General features: G+C 33.1%; 1 protein-coding gene across 6 annotated transcripts in view; it reads left to right on the forward strand.

Annotated features, from left to right (window-relative positions):
• The window catches only part of LOC119838677 (titin), a 68,102-nt gene continuing 46,698 nt past the window's right edge, over positions 1 to 21,404 (forward strand). For 2 of the 6 annotated variants that reach the window (XM_038364751.1, XM_038364750.1), the window contains exon 1: positions 3 to 245. The gene's annotated coding sequence lies outside the window, so the exon portion shown is untranslated. Of the gene's footprint in view, positions 246 to 21,404 lie in introns of all 6 variants that reach the window. The other 4 variants (XM_038364747.1, XM_038364746.1, XM_038364749.1 and 1 more) reach the window with 4 other exon arrangements.

The raw sequence follows: 21,404 nt of genomic DNA on the forward strand, positions 1-21,404 counted from the left end.
CCTGTGCCTGCGGCTGCCTGTCTCAGGCGGTCAGTCTGCACTCGACCACCGCACGCGACACACGTCCCGTACCGCTCAACCCCGAGTGACCCCTCCGAACGAACGATACCGCGATTAACAAAAACTATAACCGCTTCGCAATAACACATGTGAGCTTCAATAACTTATTTTAATATAGTGAACGGACTGTGAATTTTAGAAACGAAAGAAATTTAAATGTCAACGAATTAGCGGCCGCATCTCAGGTGAGTCACTTATTGTTATTAAAATTCGCTTATCTCTTACCAAATGTAAGAAGGTTGTTGTACTTTATATAATGCACTGTTATAGTTATTAATATTTTGTATATGACTAGAATAAAAATACGATGTTGCCAGCTAATAAACGAGTTTGTTAAATATTTAAAATATTCGTCATTACACATGATTGGTGACTAATGAAGTCACTTAGTTTGATGTTTGGCGAAACGATCTTGTTATTGAATTTGGATGTATGTCTCAAGGTGAGAACTATTTACAATATATGCTGTTGGTTTACAAATATTGCCTATTAGTGTTCTATTGTTATACTAGACCATTCAAGATGTGTGCTTACAAGAAATATTGTTTTGAATCATGTGCAAATATGCCGTAGCTTATTTACCTTCATGTCATTGTTTGTCGTTCAATATAAATTAAGAAAAGTGTTTTAAGTCAAAGAAAGATTTGTTCTGCGAATATCAAAATTTCAGTATTGAGATGCGTTAATAATATTATTAAATATATTTCTTATAATACTAGCTACATTATCTACGTTGTAGAAATTATATCACAGATTGTTAAATCGTTGATTAGACGATGTTAAATATTGTGTAATTCTATGAAGGAAACTAGAAATTATATCTTTTTATATATTAGAGGTTAAAATATCTAATAACATCTGTCCCATACCCCATTTGTGGGGACAATACGGATGTTTGCCAGGAAGTTCCAAATGTCTTTGTTTGTAAATATAAACCCAATGCAATACATACCAGCGTATGAATGCCATAGATTAATTAAAAACTAGTCGTTCGCTCTGTCTTCGTTCTAGTTTTTGTGAGATAATTTATCATTGCATATTTGTTATTGTAAAGCAGTAGTTCCAGTATCCATTAACATGGAAGCAAATTTAAAATTCACTCGTTTCATCTGAGAGTAGTGTGTGACATAAATAAGATTCTTACTCTGTGGTAGACTACTGAGTATGTAAACCATAAATGTATGATGTATGTATCTCTTAGTTCTTATACGCACGAATTAAACCCGAACATTTGATATTATTTGCCTTAAATAAAATTTGAACTGTCATCGGCACATAAAATATATCTATCAATATAATACATTCCTTCTAGTGTTATACATGCGATAGTAATTCTCTCTGTTCGTCTTTTCTTCACGCGTAATTCACAGAATCAATTTGGATTGAATTTTGCACAAAAATAGTTTAATGCTGGTAAACTCGGGGATGTTTATCTCTTCCAGTGACTGCGCGAGCGAAGCTGTGGGCAAAAGATAGTATACTAATTAGTATTTTTTTTACATTTTTTCTTGTTGTGACAACCCTATTAATATCTCTCTATTACTATCTTACATATTTGTGTCCAATTATGACTTCAAAATACCAGTCACAGAGTATACCAGTCATTGTCATTTTCATCGCTCTGTTGGACAGTAGGCAGTAAGTTATTATGTAACCAGGCATACTGGAGTTACCCGACACCGCAAAGAAGCTGTCCGTTGTGGTCGCGTTTAGGGTTGTCAAATTAAAGAAAAAAACATTGTAATGTTTGCGTAATGTGTTACTTGTTCTGTTGTATTTTTGTGATTTAGAGGTAGATTATAACGAAGATTATAGCCATTTTTAACCGACGTTCACAAAAACGAAAGATTCTCCATTCAACTGTATTTATATTCAGTCACATCAGTGATCTTGTTTATAGAAAATAATTAGGTGTTTTTTTATATGTTTGTTGTAGTCTACGCCTTTTGTACAGTGAAATTGCGTCCTTCTACCCAAAGAAATAAGAGACATGTTATATATATAACTAAATAGTGAATACCGAAATTCTGTTCACATTTCATCTTTGTACAGCGTTAACGTATATTTCATTTAAAAATACATATTCCCAATCAATTAAGGAAAGGGCGTAAGGCTTAAAAACAGTAAAGTAAAGTCGTTCAAAGATTTAATTATCTGAAATCAAATTCCTCTAACAACCCTAAGCCACTACAAAGAGAAGCAAACGGCTGCGTCAGGGACACCCAACACCGACCCACTGGCACCGGAGCATAACACAACTCCTAACCTATATTTAGTACTGACAACAATGTTGAAGCACCTTCTTACTTATGTCATTAGACTGTAGGGACTCCGAATAAAAAATGAAAACGGAACTATTAAGTTGAGAGTAATTAAAACTATATGCAAAAATTATATGAAATTTTTTAAAGCTATAGATATACTATTATCATTAGCATGTCGGTGACGCGAACCGAGCATTTTACCCTCTACCAAAACGCTCAACGCGCCTAAAGAAGTTTTCACTTCAATAAAATTATGCAGTCCAAAAAACGAAAAAATAATACTTTATCCAAATTGCCTCACCTGCTCTTAGAGCATAAGATCCTTATAAGGATAATGAGAGGAACTCATGAAATTATTGTATTGTCATTGGACAATGATAATAGTACGAAGTTTCAATTAAATCTGTCCGTTTTAATGTTGGTCAAAGCGAGTCTATAGAATGTAACATACAAACATTCGTGATGCTAAAAAGTTTGTTAAAAAAGTCTACGTTACTTGGGATTGTAGCATTTCATTGGTGATATAATTTTTCCAGTGAGAGATACAGCTTAAAAAAACGTTACCCGGCTTTTCAATAGCCCACGCTATACCTTGTATGGTTTTTAGTCCAAGAATAAAATACCCGAAATAAAATATCTTTAAGACTCGATCAATAACATATAATCAAGAATATTATATGTGCCTGTCTAAATACCATTTAACTGTAAAAACATAGCTTGAAATTGAATTTAAATAGCTGTAATAATTGAATACAAAAATGAAAAAGAAGCCAAAAAGATTATCTAACTATACACCATAACTACAAACTATGGATTCTATATCCAACCCCTTTTAGCAAAGTTGCGCAAATAGCTCTCGTTTTAAGAAGCTTAAAAACAACAGGTTCTCAATTTAGTTTGTGTATTGTTTGTATGTTAAGACATTGTTTTTACTACGGTTGATAAGAACCCGCTCCTCGAATTAATTTCATTACACCGGTACTAATAAAGCGACCTTGTGTCCTTTCCGGTACTTTCTTTTGTAAAAAAAACATAAAATACATACAGTCATAAATTTTATTTGAAGGTTGGTACCGAAATATATTGCATACCGAAATTTATTTAAAACTCAATTCCAAATATTGTTTTATGTTATCTGTTGTAGCGATTATGAAATAAGACTTGAAAAAAGAAGCTTAGCTAATTTTCACTACTTAGATATGGGGTTTTAACATAATAAAAATATTCTAGTATACATTGTAGATACATACATATTAATTTAAAAAATGATTAGTTAACGCACAAAAGTTTCAGTATTAAATATAAACACTAGTCTGTGTTTAATTACATACTAGCTGTGACCCGCGGTTGAAACCGCGTAAGTCCGTATCCCGTAGGAATATCGGTATAAAAAGTGCCTATGTGTTATTTCAGTTGTCCAGCTATCTACGAAGCAAAATAGCATTATTATTCACCAATAGATGTCAGGAAAAAAAAACACGAATAAAACACGAATATGACATTTTCTAAAAAAAATTCCTAGCTAGATCGATTTATCGCCCCCGAAACCCCCTATATACTAAATTTCATGAAAATCGTTGGAGCCGATTCCGAGATTCCAATTATATATATATATATATATATATATATATATATATATATACAAGAATTGCTCATTTAAAGATATAAGATTATTCATTCAAATGTGTTATTAATAAAAAAAACATGTATTTGCCTTGTTTATTGTATTTTTTGTTATTTGAATGTTTGAAAATATCAATCTAAAGGTGTAATATATAACTTTGAAAAAATATCTAATTTTGTGCAATAATAATAGAAAATCCTCACTATAAATCGAAAGTATTTCCGTATGTTTGTCTGTTTTGTTTTTACGCCTAAACCACTGAGCCGATTTGCATTAAATTTAGTATAAAAATAGTTAGAGACCTGAGAAAGGGAATAGGATAGTTTAAATCGCATTACATCGACGCGATGTAAGTTAATACGAAGACTAGTTGTATCCATCAAAATCGATCCACCCATTTCCCAGTACAATAACAACTTACACACCAAACAGTATAAACGTGCCCTATCATACGATGTAGGTACTATCTTATTTACTGACCTCCGCATTCCTTCCGTTATCTCCGATGCATTGTCACTCGTCCTTATATATTCAATGCATACGTGAATACAATTAATTAAATAATTTGTATAATTATATTGGAAATAAACGTTTTAATTGACCATTTTATACAGTTTAAACTTTAGCAAATATATATAATTCTCATGTCACAATATTTCTCCGAAACGTCTGGATCTTGTGTGCATATTGGGTAAGTTTGAGAATCGGCCAACATCTATTTCATATTCCTAAATGATAAGAGTAAGGCAGAACAGCGTTTGCCGGGTCAGCTAGTCTTACTATCCTTCCTACCTGATGTGTGTGTGTGTTTGCTCTTTCACGCAAAATCTACTCAATCGATTGCAATGGAATTTGGTACTTAGATAGCTGGACAACTGAAATAACATATAGGGATGCGAACTTCCGAGGTGAAACCGCGGGGCGCAGCTTTATAACATAAAACAGATTTTCAAAATAATGAATGCGACTTTCTATTTTAAATAATTTCGTAATTTTTATAGAAAATAATACATTTCTTTTATCTAGTTTGTAAGATAAAATGAAAGTATATTTAACTTAATAATTTAGATATGTTTATGCATTACGGTTGTTAACTTATAAAATGTTAATTACTGGTAATTGGCATAAATTAACAATATTAACCTCTTTAAACACTTCATGGACATAATATATAATTGTTTAAATGTTGTTTGCTATGGTTTCTCTTAGGGCAAGTAAATCTGGTGTAAAAAGATCCCATTTAGATTTTTATTGTATTATTATTACTTATTAACTCATAGACTGTTGATTTTTGAGAAAAAAATGCTATTTTTATTTTAAATCGGTTCTGAGTTTAGCTATGAAAGCGTCACATAAACATTCTTTCGCATACTACATAGTATTAAGCCAAGTCGTTTACTGCGTCTGTCCCTATATGCTTAGTTCTTTTAAATTGCACAACGGATTCTGATGTTTTTAACAGAATGATTTAAGAGGATGTATATATAAATAACATCTTTTAAATTATCCGAATTAAACGCGCGGTAAAAGCTAGCTTAGCTTGTTAACTTTAACAATAGCAGTAAGGATATTTATTGGAAATTAATGAATGAATACATATATTAATTGAATACAATGAGTTTCACAGGCTCAAAGTTTACCAAGGCTCTGAAGCGTAACTCCCTTCGCAGTTTGACCTTAGCATCGTCGCTTGAACTTTTATATTTCGATACTAAATGATGCACTTGTCTTCGTTTGCGCAAACACATTTTAGAGAAATGTTTTTGTCTCATCATTTCGTTGATAAATGTGAAGTGTAGATGTAACTGTCGAAATTTTCACATAGTTACATCCGCTTTTTTGTCCTCTTGAGGGTCAGTATATCAAAATCTTTTTTTAGCGCATGTGTAAATTATAGTGACTATTTGTATGTCAAATTTCAGCCTGATCGGTTTAATAGTTTGGGTTGTGTGTTGATAGATCAGTTAGTCAGTTTTTCACACAAGATTTTGTGTTCATTGAAGATAATTGTAAAAACTGAGGCGCGTATTTTTAGTAATAATTTTTTTGAGAAATTTTGAATTTACTGTGGCAGGATCACGGGTGGCCGAGAGGCTAGGCGTTGCTACGGTTAGGCAAGATACGCAGGTTCGAATCCTGCCTCGTGATCAAATTTTTTCTATTCTTTCAAAATTTCTCATTTATAAAAGCATTTCAATGCTATAAAACTAAAAATTAAATAATTTTTTTATCAACTTAAACTATTGACGTTTTTGTTCCATCAGTCAGAATTATAACCAACTAACAGCGCCCCGCGGTTTCACCCGCTTAAATCTGTACCCTGTTGGAATAGCGGGATAAAAAGTTGCCTATGTATTATTCCATTTGTCCAGCTGTCTACGTACCAAATTTCATTGCAATCGGTTCAGTAGTTTTCGCGTGAGGGAGCAACGGACTTGCGCGGGTGAAACAGTGGGTCGCAGCTAGTTATAAATATAAATACCTATAAATTGTGTCAATTAAGAATTATTTTAGTAAATAAATACGTACTTCAAATTATTTAAACTCTAATAAACTCAAGTGAATTAAATTATTTTAACCAAATTTTTTTGTTTGTTCAATATAATAATATTAACTTATTTCAGAACTAGAAAGCGGTATCTAAAACTTCAGAATTTATTTATTTTTTATTTCTTTCTCTATTTCTATTTATTTCTTAGTTTTAATCCACGACTGCTTGCGTGGTAGTATTGTAGAAGTATATATATATCGTAGTAAGTATTTAATTACATAGTAATTTATGCCTATATTAGTTCTGGTCATTTTTACCGTATTCTCGTAAAAAATCACGCCAATAGGGCATAGCAACATCCCAATACGTCAGTACATATACGTTGTTAAATTAGTGTCTATATAAGACAACTGAGTAATGCAAGCAGCGATGACACATCATAATTATTTGTAAACAGTCAAAGAGGAAATTTGGTTTGTGTATATTTGATATCAATACCCAGAACGGCTAAACAATCGATGACGAAGTATTGACATTAATTGAAAGCTATTTATAACTTGCTGCAGGCGAGTTTTGTATCGTTAATTGAATAGAATCAGATGAATAATCATTTTTTTATAAATTATTCGTCTGTACATATTTTTTTAAATATTTAAAAGCGGTTTGAAATGCGATTGTTTTTATTTTTGTTTTTTTTTTCACTCAATAATCTAAGGAGATTTTTAACAGATTGTCATGATTCTTTTTGTAATTGCTAAAAAATTGTTCTAATTTGATCTTATTGCAGATTTTGGTGTGGTTCTTCCGTCCAAAGGACGTCGGCGACCATTTTGTAGAATATAATTCTTATAACGATGAATTGATATCACTAATATGCATTTTTTATTAAGAAGTTTAAAATTAAAATATTTCGGTGTAAAAATGATTTTAAAGAATTTGTAGGTTATATTAAATTTCTTTAAGGTGCAAAACCATAAACAATTTTCCCGCCACTCACACTGAGCACACAGATAATCTATACAACAATGACAGATTCATCACACCCACGCTATAATTAAACAATCTTTATTTGCAAACATTTACTTATGTTTATGCGCAGTTTAAATCTCAAAGTTTATTGCTTAACATTTTATCATCATTGATATGAAAAGTGTATTCAGATTATATTATGATAAAAACTATACGATTAGTAGGTATTACATGTGTTGGAAATAAACTATATTTACTGCATGTTAATATTTTATGAGATCACTTCCTCTCGAGTCTTTCCAATCGTGTGTATTTATTTATTATTTTACTGTTGTATCACGGAATAATATATAGTGACGAATAACAATGATAAATTACGCAAACTTGTAGAATTTAACTGACTTTCCCAGAATGATGGAGCGTATTGTGTAGACTATAGATGATGAATCTCGTGTACCAGCTTCGTGAGCCTGCGACAAAAAATCTTTAAGGAAACAAAAAACCGCTAAAAGTTATGAACCGATAACTTAAAATATATAAAAACTTTATAATGCTACAGGGACAAACAATACTTTATATTTTACTAGCTGTACCCGCGGCGTGACTCGCGTGGTAACAAGTTATTGTGCTAATTCAGACTATAATCTATCTCTATACCAAATGTCACTTAGATACGATAAGCCGTTTTCGCGTGACAGAGCAAACATCCATACATTCATCTATTCATTCATTCTTTCATTCTTTCATTCTTTAAAACATTTTATCTATATAAAACAACAACGTATTATCTTTTAATTATTCGTGAAGTCCAGTATATAAGTCAGGACGAATAGATAAATAGACCTCTAAGAGAATTGGTTGGAAATTATTCTATTAATCTCACGCAGGATCCATTTTTGCCTACGCGCATCTAATCTATATTCTATGCTATTATGATATTAAGCTGAAGATTTTGTTTGTTTGTTTGGACACACTAATCTGAGGAGCAAGTGGACGGATTTCAAAATTTCTTTCATCGTTAAAAAATACTTAAGTTGAATAGTCACTTGTTCAAATGAATTGTTCTTTATTAACACGCTTTTATTAGCTTCACCTGTATCTTTGATTAGATTTTTTAACCCATTTTAATTTAAAACATTTTTTCTTAAAGTTTGTACACTTAATAAGGATCGGTGACAATACAATAAATTCCTTATGTAAACTCAGAATAAGAACAAATGAGACAATTCAGTTAATTCTACTAATGAGGCGTGTTTTTAAGTCTTGGTACAGTGGTTAGCGGGAGAGCATAGATCCAAGGGGGCCTGGATTGGATTCCCAGTGGGGACTTACATAGAATTTCGGTCTGGCAGGACACAAAAGGCTGATTCTATTTATCTGTAAAGAAAATCGATCAACCCCAGCACCTAATTGTTTAACTTGTAATGTTAGTGGAGATGTTTACCATGTTTTGATGGAATGTGTCCGAAACGAGACTTTAAGACCTAAGTTAGGTACTGCGGTGGGAGCCTACAACTGTGTCCTGGCTGTCCATCTTTCAGAATCGGCTAGGGCATCCTTGCGACTCCTATTTAGAAACTGTTATATAGTATTTCATATGTTTGTGATACATATTTTTGGGGTTTTGTGTGTATTTGGGCGACATTATCGCATTGCGATTAAGCCATTAATCTCTGAATAAAAAAACGATCATTGATACAGATGAATCATCTGCCCCAAACCCCAGGGGACAGGGGACTCCACAGAGCCAGACCAGAATATAGACAACGCTCCAACGCACTCAGTTGTTTACAATTAGTTTGTCGAAATACATTGATAATCTCGGAGCTGATAGCAATGATGTCACCAACTCCGTTCACATGACATTGACAGTACTGACCACTTGCTACAACCTGGGGTTACATGGCGCTCTCTGTTCTCATTTTAAATATCACACTTTCAGACCAATTGATCTAGACCACTTATAGGTTAATAATATATTATAATAGTTAAAAAAAACTAAAAAACACGCTTTTATCATATTTTGCAAATTGAAAAATGGAATAATTTTATCAAATTAGTGTATTGTCATCGGTCCTCAATAAATCTACAAAGTTTGAACGAAATCTAGCCGTTTAAAGTGGGTCAAAATCGCGCCCAAAGAAGTCGGTTACAAACAAACATACAGGTGAAGCTAATAAAAAGCGTGTAAAAAAGGATTGACTGGAATGGTTAGCTAGTGTTTTTGACTAAATCGATATATGCATCGTTGTTTTACATAATACAGGACAGCTTCCGCTAAATATGGACACTAAACTATAAATATAGTTAAATATTATATGCTTTTTATGAATTTTATACTACACTATCAGCCCTCGGCTTTGTCTGTGGTATATGTAGCGCCTATAGCGGTCTGATATTACAAATATATCCAACGGTGAAATAATTTTTGTCAGTTCAGTAGTTCTCTAGGTTGGCGCGTCCAAACAAACTCTTTAGTTTTACATTTACTTAATATATACCGTAAAAGTACTTTCTTAATTCGTTCATTTCTCCGTCAAGTGTATAGTAGTCCGATTTTCAAAGTTATTTTTTTATTCAAAAGAGCATAATCCCGATGTGATCCCAAATATATTTCAAGAAGGCTTCGGTCCTCTCCGAACAAAACTCCTCAAAAGTAAGTAATTTATATTGCACTATTACATAAAATTTAGCAAATTGAAAAGATAACCAAATATTTTATAACCACGGCACAAAAAAGCAAGTTTTATACATAACAAATTTCAAATGTTTAAAAAGGTTTTAATAAATTTTAATTATTTGAACAATCGCCCAAATATCTGTTTGTTTAGGATCATTATATGCACATGCTAATTCACACAGAGCCGCTAAAACAATGTTTCCTGTGAATTAAACGGTTTTACTGTTTCTAATTTTAGATTTCGATCAACTGTGAAACTACACATAAATATAAAAATGTCTCTCTTTCATAACTGATAAAAAGCCCTATAAATTATTTGTGTTAGATGAAAAAAAAGCTTTGTCATTTAGTCGTAGAATATAATAATAATTATTATTTAATTGATTACTGATAATATTTTTTCAGTAATTCAGGTAGATACAAGGAAAATTATAGTCGATTACGTAAGTAACAGAATAAAAAGACACATGTTCTAATATAAAATTATAAGAATAGCAATTAGATCTCGAGGCGGGATCCGAACTCGCGTTACTATGAAAAACGGTAGCAAAGCCTAGTAGATCTTATGGTCGTTGGTGGCCTCATCTGCCTAAGTTACGGTTTGCCATAATGAGCGGGTTCGAATCCCGCCTCGTGATCAATGATGTTTTTTCTTTAAAAAAACTCATTTGAAAATCACTGGAATGCTATTAAACATAAAATTAAATTTAATCTCCTTTATTTTATAATATCACTTAAGAATGTGTATTTTAATTAAATATTTGAAGTTGAAGTCTGAACCAAATATAATAATTATGGTCTAAAACTAGTCTCCATGTAACCACACCGCAATGCGTGGGTAGCCCATAGCTGCGATCCCTCCTTTAGATCCTTCGAGCGCGCTGCGACCGCCTGTCGCCTGTCGCCTGCCCCCGCGCATACGCGATACATTTTTGTATTTGGTAAGCGCATTTTTTATGTTTCTTCATTTTAGTGTCATCTTTTTATTGATGATCTTCTTATATGATTTTTCTTACTTTATTTGATTAGTTTTCTCATTTTTTTTACTAGAAACAAAAGAAACATTCTTAAGTTATATCTTTATACTTACGACGTCACTTGTACCTCCTTTATCTATTGAAATTCAAACCAAACATTCAACTTTATTACATACTAGCTGCGCCCCGCGGTTTCACCCGCGCAAGTTCGTATCCCGTAGGAATATCGGGATAAAAAGTTGCCTATATGTTATACCAGTTGTCCAGCTATCTACGTACCAAATTTCATTGTAATCGATTCAATACTTTTTGTGTGAAAGAGTAACACATAGGCAAGGTTCTTATCGCAATATTCCTACGGGATACAGACTTATACTGTTGAAACTAAATAAATTATAAAAGTATAAAATAAGTATAAGAGTCATTCTACTAATGAAGTTACAAATAGTTAATTTGTCGTTATCTCAAGACAAGACCTCACTGTTTCGCATAACAGACGCTTGTGAATGATCAATGATCGGTTAATAAGAGTGACAAACAGACATACCAGATGGTAGAATGTCATATTGTAGACTAGCCGATCGCCCCGGCTCTGTTTACCCGAGTTATAACCTGTTACTCACGAGTCAAACATGAGTTAACCGGTGAAATAATTTTTGAAATAGTGGAATAGTTCTCTCCCGTGATATATGTAGCCGATAGGACGTCCAAATTTAATGGTGAAGGAATTTCTGAAATCGGTCTAGTTATTCCTGATTTCACCCCGTACAACACACAAACGTCACAAACTTACAAACTTTATATTCTACACTGATGTTATAATAATGAAACTTCTGTATTTTTATGTTTGTAACGTTTTCACGTAAAAACCACTGGACCGATAATAAAAATTCACTATAAGAAAGCTGCAACTTCACTGAGTGACATAGGCTATATATGTACCACGGGCAAAGCCCGGGCGAACAGCTAGTATTTTATACAAACAAAATGAAATGTACTTTTTATAACTGTATATTTCGTATGTATAGACCGTAGACGAATTATACAGTAAATAATAATTCTTTTATATAAGATACTTTGATCTCACAATATTTATTTATATTTATAAACCTTAAAACATAAACCACCACAGAGGGCGGCCTCGTCTCTAAAGAGTGATCTCATCCAGGCAACGCGCATTATATTTTTGTGTTAGTTTTTAACCGACTTCAAATATAGTATGTGGTTCTCATTTGGACTGTATTTATTTTAGTTTTTTTATCTCAAAAGTTTTTACTGTGTGAAATGATTTTGATGATTTTTTTGTTAAAAGCTCGTGTCTCCCGCGTCTCCATTTAAACTTGATCTAGCTCTGACAATTTGAAAGATTATGAGTTTTTTTATTAAAAATACTAAATTGTGACATTTAATTTTTAGTTTTATAGCATTGAAATGCTTTATAAATGAGAAATTTTGAAATAATAGAAAATATTCGAAAGAGTAGATGAAATTCGATGACTGTGGCAGGATCACGGGTGGCCGAGAGGCTAGGCGTTGCTACGGTTAGGCAAGAAACGCAGGTTCGAATCCTGCCTCGTGATCAAATTTTTTCTATTCTTTCAAAATTTCTCATAAATTGTGACATGTTAAATGACTTAAATGACCAGAAAATTTAAGCATAATCGTCCTTATAGCGGCAATAAAAATATAACCCAAAATGCGACTTCACCGTTTGGTAAAAACGACTGAAACCCTTCGTAAACAATAAACTACGGCTCCATTATCTAGATTACAGACAAACCACAAACGGAAGAGATTGGAATCAAGTAGTGTTCTGTCGTAATAAATTTATATTTGCTTAAACACTACAATAGGTGAGAAATAAGCGGTGACGTAACGTATCATTTCGCTAGACGCCCACTAGTCTTCCCCACGTATTATGCCATATTTTTATAGCCTAGGTGTCTAAGGTTACCTGTGTACTAGCTGTTTTCAGTGATTCTAGCTCTAGCAATAATTAGCAGTTGTCTTATTAATATATTTGAAGGATCGTTTAAATTGCGATATTGTGAATCCTAAAAACCCCGGGGCTATTTTATCTGCGACTACGCGGACAAAGCCGCGGGCGGAAAGCTAGTAATTGATAAATCCTTACTCGGTACAGTTGAAATGATGTCATCTGTGAAAATAAACAAAATTTGCTTGTCCATCGACGCCTCGGCACTGATACAGTCATGACTGAATAATAATTCCTGCGATATTATTAAATTACTTGCTACGCTCCGCGGTTTCACCCGCGTAAGTCCGTGTCCTATAGGAATATCGGGATAAAAAGCCTAATGTTATTCTAGTTGTCCAGCTGTCTACATACCAAATTTCAGTGCAAACGGTTCAGTAGTTTTTCCGAGAAAGAGCAACAAACATACACACATCCGTACAAACTTTCGTATTTATAATATTAGTAAGAAGTAGGATCTGTTTGAATGTAACAGTTTATTTGGTAGAATTATGTAATTTAAATTTTTCGCTTGTGATACAGTCCATTGAAATGATAATATAATTGAATCGTTTGAGAAATGCGCCCGCCAATGTAATCTGAGAACTGATAAAAATGCTATCAGTTCTGTGCATGTTAAATATTTTATTACCCGACTTCAAAAAAGGAGGAATTCGATTTGTATGTATTTTCAAAGGATTGGCTTATCGACATTTGGTTCTCTATAGAAATGTTATTTATTTGATCATTAAGTATTGTAAACAAATTCCTTCTCTACGGAATATTCGCCTGGCAGAGATTGCTGTCTAGCAATAAGGCCGCCTTTTATACGAAATATTATTGTGCCATTATTTTGTATAAACTTTACTTTCTGTTTGTACAATAAAGTATTATAAATAAATAAATCTTAATACTTGATAAATAAAACACAAATTTCACTGACCGGTTTATCAACGCCCAAACTACTGCGCCGATCGGGTTGAAATTTATCATACAGATAGCCACTATGACGTAGGCATTTCCTAAGAAAAGATTTTGATAAATTCAAACCCCAAGGGTGAAAAATAGGGTGTAAAAATTGAACCATGTAAATTTATTTCGACAACAGGACAACAAATAGTGCGTTATAACAGTTAGTGCTTCGGACAACAGTATTTTTATTAACGAGGAGGAAATCTTCAAAAGATAAGGAAAAGTAGATCATGTGGGATTTTTACCCACTAAAACCTCCTTGGCTAAACTCAAAGTATAATAGCAGGGATCCCGGGATCTCCAGTAAAACGCACCAGGATCAGCAAAAATTAATGTTTTCTACACTAATATTATAAAGAGGAAAACTTTGTTTGTTTGGTTGTAATGAATAGGCTCAAAAACTACTGGACCGATTTTAAAAATTCTTTCACCATTCGAAAGCTACGTTATCCACGAGTAACATAGACTATGTACCACGGGCGAAGCCGGGGAGAACAGCTAGTATTTAATACAGGAATAGTACAAGCAATTGTTACATACATAACATACAGACATCAACTCTAAAACCAATCGAAATTTAGTGACAATTTCAACGACCAATCCTGAGCCGTAACGTTCGTTTACCGTTAAACATTAAAGGTGCAGGTTCATTTATAAGCTTTTTCTTAAAGTGTAGTTGCAATTGAGTCGGGTTTCATCTGATTTCTTGATTTATTTTCATTCTTTATGAATAAACTGGTCTAAATACATATTTAAAGCGATCCTTAGGAGTATTATATAGGCTAATACATGTATGGTCACAAAATAGAAATGGTAGATATATTTCTATAGGACTAGAAACCCACATAATTTTCGTGTTTACTTATGCAATTTAAATACGTTTGTTCCTTTTAGACTTATTTGTAAAAACTTGTTTACTAGCTTAGTCGGGATTCAGTATTTTTTCAGGGTTTTGAAGTAATACACACTGCATATAAAAGTTTACAAATGAACGGGCGTCCCTATGTAATATCAAGGATATTACCTATCCTACAGTTAATACCCTTAGGTGTAATACTGCCTGCACAATGACGTCATGCAATATTCGTTCTTTTGTGCCCATATTAGGGTTTGTTTTCGTGTAATGTCGTGGGTTCAATAAAAGGTTACAATGGAAATACCTACTTAGCATAGATGTTGAGCTTGATAGCTGCGATGTACTGCAGTACTAATGGATTCTTCAACAGATTTTTAAGAGTATAATATAACACTAGCTACCACCGCGGAATCGCCCGCGTTGCCTAATTATATTGCCGTGGGAATGTAAAATGTAGCCTATGTCTCTCTAGACTTCTAACTATCTCCAGACTTAAGAATCATACCATAAAATCGCTCTATATTGACGAAATAGAAGGACAAACAAATACGCTTTCCCCTTTATAATATATACATAGATAACATAATACTATATGCGTATAAATATATTCTGTGACAAATTTCTGAACTTATCACAATTTTGACATATAATAATTAGCATTGAGACAATATAACGTGTTTATTACCTACTAGCTTTACGCCCGCGGGTTTACTCGCGTATCAGGATAAGATAAAGTCCGGGGGTTTTGAGACTGCCGTTATAAATTATACCATATTGCAACCAAATCAGATCTATGGATAAAGCGTGAAGAGACAGAAAGATACAGTTATTTTTGCATTTATAATATAATAATATGGTTAGTAGGGATTCTTAAAAACTAGCGGTCCGCCCTGGTTTTGCCCGTGGTACGTGTTTTTCCCTCCATAAGCACCAGCCTTGCACCTTAACGGAAATGTTAAAAAAAAATGTCGAATTGCTCCTTCCATTCACAAGTTTTACGCTTAAAAACACATTTTGCGATTAAATTTCAATTTATATAGAATATAGATAGAAGCAGAAATTGATAAAGTATTTCTGGATGAAAAAGCGTAGTGAACGCAGCAAGTTCGTGTTGTTTTGTAAAACTTTAGATATCCATACAGTACTCGCGGGATCGGCGCTGCGCAGGCGCTGGGCAAAACCTGACTCGGGACTCCTAGGGCTGTTGCGCCATTGAATTATAGGAATTACACAATCTATATTTGGATACTAAGATAGTATTGGGATAATGACAATTAGATCATGAGGCGAGTTCGAATCGAAGTCGGTTTGCTAATCTTTGGTATTTTATAATTTTTAGCATTTTTAAGGTTATAAAATTTTATTCAAAGTCTAGTCTAGATTCTAATGAAATAATAATTGAGTCCCTTTTTCATTTAGCTCTTAAAGTATTTGCTGTTAACTGAATACATAATATTTAGTAATGTCATTTTTTTATTTTATTCAAATAAGTATTTTCCTTCCTACCATCCTACTAATATTGTAAATGCGAAAGTTTGTAAGGATGTGTGTGTGTTTGTTGCTCTTTCACGCAAAAAACGAACGGATTGCAATGAAATTTGGTACGTAGATAGCAGGATAACTGGAAAAATATATAGGCAATTTATCCCTATATTCCTACGGGATACGGACTTACGCAGGTGAAACCGCGGGGTGCAGCTAGTAAGTTAAACCAATACTGAATTATAATTGTTATTAAATATTTCTTGTGAAATCTTATTAGCATAAAACCTATAAAACATACTAAGTTTTCGCTAATTTTTATTGTTAATTAATTGCGCAGTCGGTTAAAAAAATTCTCATAAAAATATAATTGGATACCTTGTTAACCGCACCCCTGATGCATCGTACAAACCGGTCTCGGTTATGTCTATATGTTTGTATGTATGTACCTTCGGGCTTCATGCGGATCGGTTTGTGAATTTATGACCTTGTATCGCTATAAAGAGGCTGCCGTCATAAATAAATCTGGTATAAATAGAATTTAGAATAAATGATAATTCTTTGATAAGTTTTTAACGGTCTTAAACGAAATATGAACGACTACGAAATTATTACGCCAGCGAGACAGATCACGTGAAGCTGGTGGTTCGTCTGATGGTAAGCGATCACCACCACCCATAAACATTTGGGAGAGACAGGCACTGCGCCTGCGACACTGCTGCCCGCTTTTAAGGGGAGAGGGTACCTTTAATGTCTGTATGTTTTATTAGGTATACAAAAATTATGTTTAAAATAAAGATCACTTATAAATCCCACATTGAAATTTTGAAATCTTTTCACTCGACACAGAGTACAGCGTCGCAAAATAATAAATTCACAGATTCAGTTGAAATTTGACATATAGATGCTTTGTGATCCGAGAAAGGACGTCAGCATTTATCCTGGATATCCTATGGGAATAGGGAATGTGCGAAAAAATACCAGGGCCTGTCTCTTCCTTTGACTGGGCAGGCGAAGACGAGGGCGTAAAACTAGTCTAGAATAAACTATGTTTTATGTGTATACGAGTTCGCTTAAGGCCAATTAGGAACATATGCTGAGTAAATTACCAATTAACAGTGCGTTTTGTATCTATAAATATTTATATTGTTACGACTACATTTTTTTTGATATCATTTACTGACTCTACCGTGTATCACATTATTTCTGTGATTTGTTGTAATTTGATGTGTTATATTTATGAGAATTATGTTTTTTACCCGAATATTGTATTAAATTTCGTTTGAAATCCGCGAATAATGTGTTTAATTTCTATAATAACCGATTTTACGTAATTATGATTAACATGTATATACGGTTTTATATTTAATTCTGTTTGTTATCTTTTTTATAACCCCTAAGTGGTCTAGTAGGAAAATTTAGTTGACTCCTAGTTTTAACCGTGGCAAAAATGCTAATTGCAATAATTCGAAAGAAAATAAAAATTGTAAACAGCGTCGTATGTCTGTTGTTTGACTAAAGTCTGCGCAGCATTGATAAACATTTTCTAAGAATTAGGCGCTGCGTGCCCAAACTTCCTCTTACCATAAATAACTTACAGTTAAACAGTTCCAGTAGATTACATATCGGAGCTGGAAAAAAACATAGTATAAAACAAAGTCGCTTACTGTATATCCCTATTCCTCTATATGTTTAAATCTATAAAACTACGCAGCGGATCTTGATAGTTTTTTTTAATAGATAGAGTGATTCAAAAGAAAGGTTATATGTACAATAACATCTATTAAACTACTCCGAATTGAACACGTACGAAGCCACGGGCAAAAGCTAGTTACTTTACAAAGTTGCAATAACAAAGCTTACTCGCATGTGTATTCTTTTACAAGTGAATATTTCTCGACCCATATTATTACCTATAAGACCTGTTCACGTCTGATTCCTGAATATGGATTCCCGATGAGTAATTCCTATAGAAACCCATCAATTGTTCGCACAACTTGAATCTGCATTGTGTATTGTTCCGATCGGTGTTACAGCTAGTGGCATGACGGTAGAATGTTAGAGCAGCTATTGAAATAATTCAAACGTTTCATTTCAGACTTCTTAGACGCACTTTTGAGTCTTCATAACATATTTTAAGGGGGCGGCCATAAATTACGTGAGACATTTTACAGGATTTTTTTGAATTTGGAAAGATTTTACTTGACCCCTTCTCCCCTTAAACACCTCACGTAATTTATGGACGCCCCCTAACAGTATAGTATGTTATCTGTGGTTTAACTAATAACTGCTGGGTGAATTGGATGGTTCTTTTTTATTTGAATGCTATGCATCCCGTGTGGGGAATTAAGAAGACATTAAATTTGATCCAGTTTAGAAGTTTGGATTTTGATTAAAAATTCTTTTTTTCTACTTTACAAACTTATTTTGGTTTATAGAAGTTTTCAATAGAAATTGAAGTATGTTTATCCCGAACAGTCGTACATCAGGTTAAACATACTAAAGTTCACACCTGACTGGAAACTGGAGGCCAATTTCCTTTTCCTCACCCGTCCCAGTCCATTCCATCTTTCCAGTCGTTAATCCTTTCCTTTTCCTTTAACCCTTAAAAGCGGGCAACACATTCGCAGAGGCACAACCTCTGCGAATGTTCATGGGTGGTGGTGATCGCTTAGGCGAACCACCAGCTCAGTTGCCCGCTATGTCATAAAAAATAAAAACAACTAGTAACTCCCATGACTGCTTTTATACCTACCAACTTGAATTACGCGAAAACGCATTTGTAATGACCATATGGTGTTACCGACTTACCATAAAAGGTAAGATTGCACAAAACCAATTCGATGAAATGAAATAATGCTTATATCATGTCCAGAACATGATGTAAGCGTTCACTTTAGGTTTAGGCTTCATCTGTAGTGTTTGTTTATAGTACTAAAATACTGGGCTTGTTAATTTTCGTTTTTTTTAATAATGTTTTATGTTTTGCATTTATAGGAAGAAATATTTTTAATCTCAATTAAAAAATGGATTTAATACTTTATTGACTCTTATACAAATCATGAATGTTTAATTTAAAAATTCTTTGTGATTTTATTATCACCTTTAAATAAAACAAAATACGTTAATTAATCACACCACACTAAAATACAGCGAACAAAAAGCAAACAATATAAAATCAAAAAAAAAAGAAAGAAACGAAAAATAAAATTTAAATACAAAATTAAAATTGAAACTCGAAAACTGTTTTAAGCCCGCTAGTAGGTACCCACTTGAAGAATATCATTATTATACGAATTAATTAACAATTCGCAGTCCACAGCATTTTATATTTATTCAGCTTTGTTGTGTAAACTGAGAAATCATCGTGTTTAATACAAAATCTTTTTATGTATATTTTTTCTATACTTTCAAATTTTTGTGTGGCCATAACATTAAACTCATAAACAAACAGATAAACTTCTTTATACCTACGGAAACTCGTCAGTGGTGAGGTTACACGGGAGTGATGGCTGAAAGGCATTATTCATAATGCGCGGGCAAGTATTATAATAAATATCATAGACTAGTAAATAACGCAGTCATTAAGTTAGTCATTTATCTGATGTAGGTGTTAACTCGTTTCGTAGTTTTTTCATTACGGAAAGATTTGTCGCGTCCATTGATTTGTCCTTGCGCGGCGTAATTGTATATGAAATATTGCCCTCATTATCTTAATGTTTATCTGAGTGGGATCGTATAGGACAAATTATGTTTTTACTGTCGATTTATATTATTCTGAGGACCTCCGGCTCGTCACTCACGCTCTCTCACATCCCAAACAGCTGATTAAGTTAATTTTTCTAACAAATATCCCAAGTTATTCCGTTTGGCAAGAAACTCTTGGCTTGTGTACCAATAAACTTAATATTTTATTATGCTTATACTCTTATATTACCGTTGCGAATGTGTAACGTGTTTATTTGTTTATTTGCATTTCTTTCACGTCGCAACAGAGCGATTTTATGATGTGATTTTTGTGCTAAGCTACTATTTACCACGATAAAAAATGAACAAGCACCCGTGACCGTATACTGCGGCTTGATGGAACACTGGTGTTTTAGTTTGTAAATCCAACATAGCCTACGGCCTCTTCCCCGGGGGCCGTGGGTATCTATGCAAGATTTCCCCACTGGTGAAAAATGTTATTGGGTTAATACTCGATATTCCTTGTTCATTTTACATATTATATTTAATTTATCACTTCACGCGCACTTCGAAGCATTATGATACATTTACACAGGTGACGTATAACCAGGAATGTAATAATATCAACATAGATACTAGAGAAGCCAAAAACTTGATTAGAATTTAAAATATGGATATGCAAATCAGTGAGGAGGTGGGATTTCCTTAAGAGAAACACATCACGTTAAAAACCGCCAATGAGAAATAATACATAGAATAAAACGAATGCCTTTGTTTGGTTATTTAATAAAATATATGGAGCTTTTGAATAACGAGATTTTACAACTTACCAGCATGTTGCATTTAAATAGGTTTAAAATGAAACCATTGACGATAAAAATCAGTCATAAGTTCTAATTATCTAAGTTTTACCTTGTTTTTACAATAACTAACTGATGTTGTTAGCTTATATTTTAATTAAAATAAACTTTATATATTCCTAAGGCGAAGGAAATTGGAATAAACTACAGTGAGTAAAAGATAGTGAAGTGATTCACCACCAGCTTTCCATGAAAGTAAAAATCATGCGTTATTCATTGCGTACTCGGTTAAATATATGCTATACTTGTTTACTCTACATTTGTGGATCCGGTAAAATAACTATGTAGATCCGGCGACGTTTCTTGAATAATATTATATTACTTATGTGTTAGTCGATTCTAGTGAAAATTTTGTCCGTCTACATATATTCTGCAAGAAATCGCTATGTAGCGATAAGACGTCTTATTGTTTTAATTTATAATAAGGTTGAGGTTCATAAAGTTTCAGGGTAATACGTATAAATCATAAATAAATGAAAATGTTATATAGTTTGTAAATGTTTGATT

Source organism: Zerene cesonia, unplaced genomic scaffold, assembly GCF_012273895.1.
Source record: "Zerene cesonia ecotype Mississippi unplaced genomic scaffold, Zerene_cesonia_1.1 Zces_u004, whole genome shotgun sequence".
NCBI lineage: Eukaryota > Metazoa > Arthropoda > Insecta > Lepidoptera > Pieridae > Zerene > Zerene cesonia.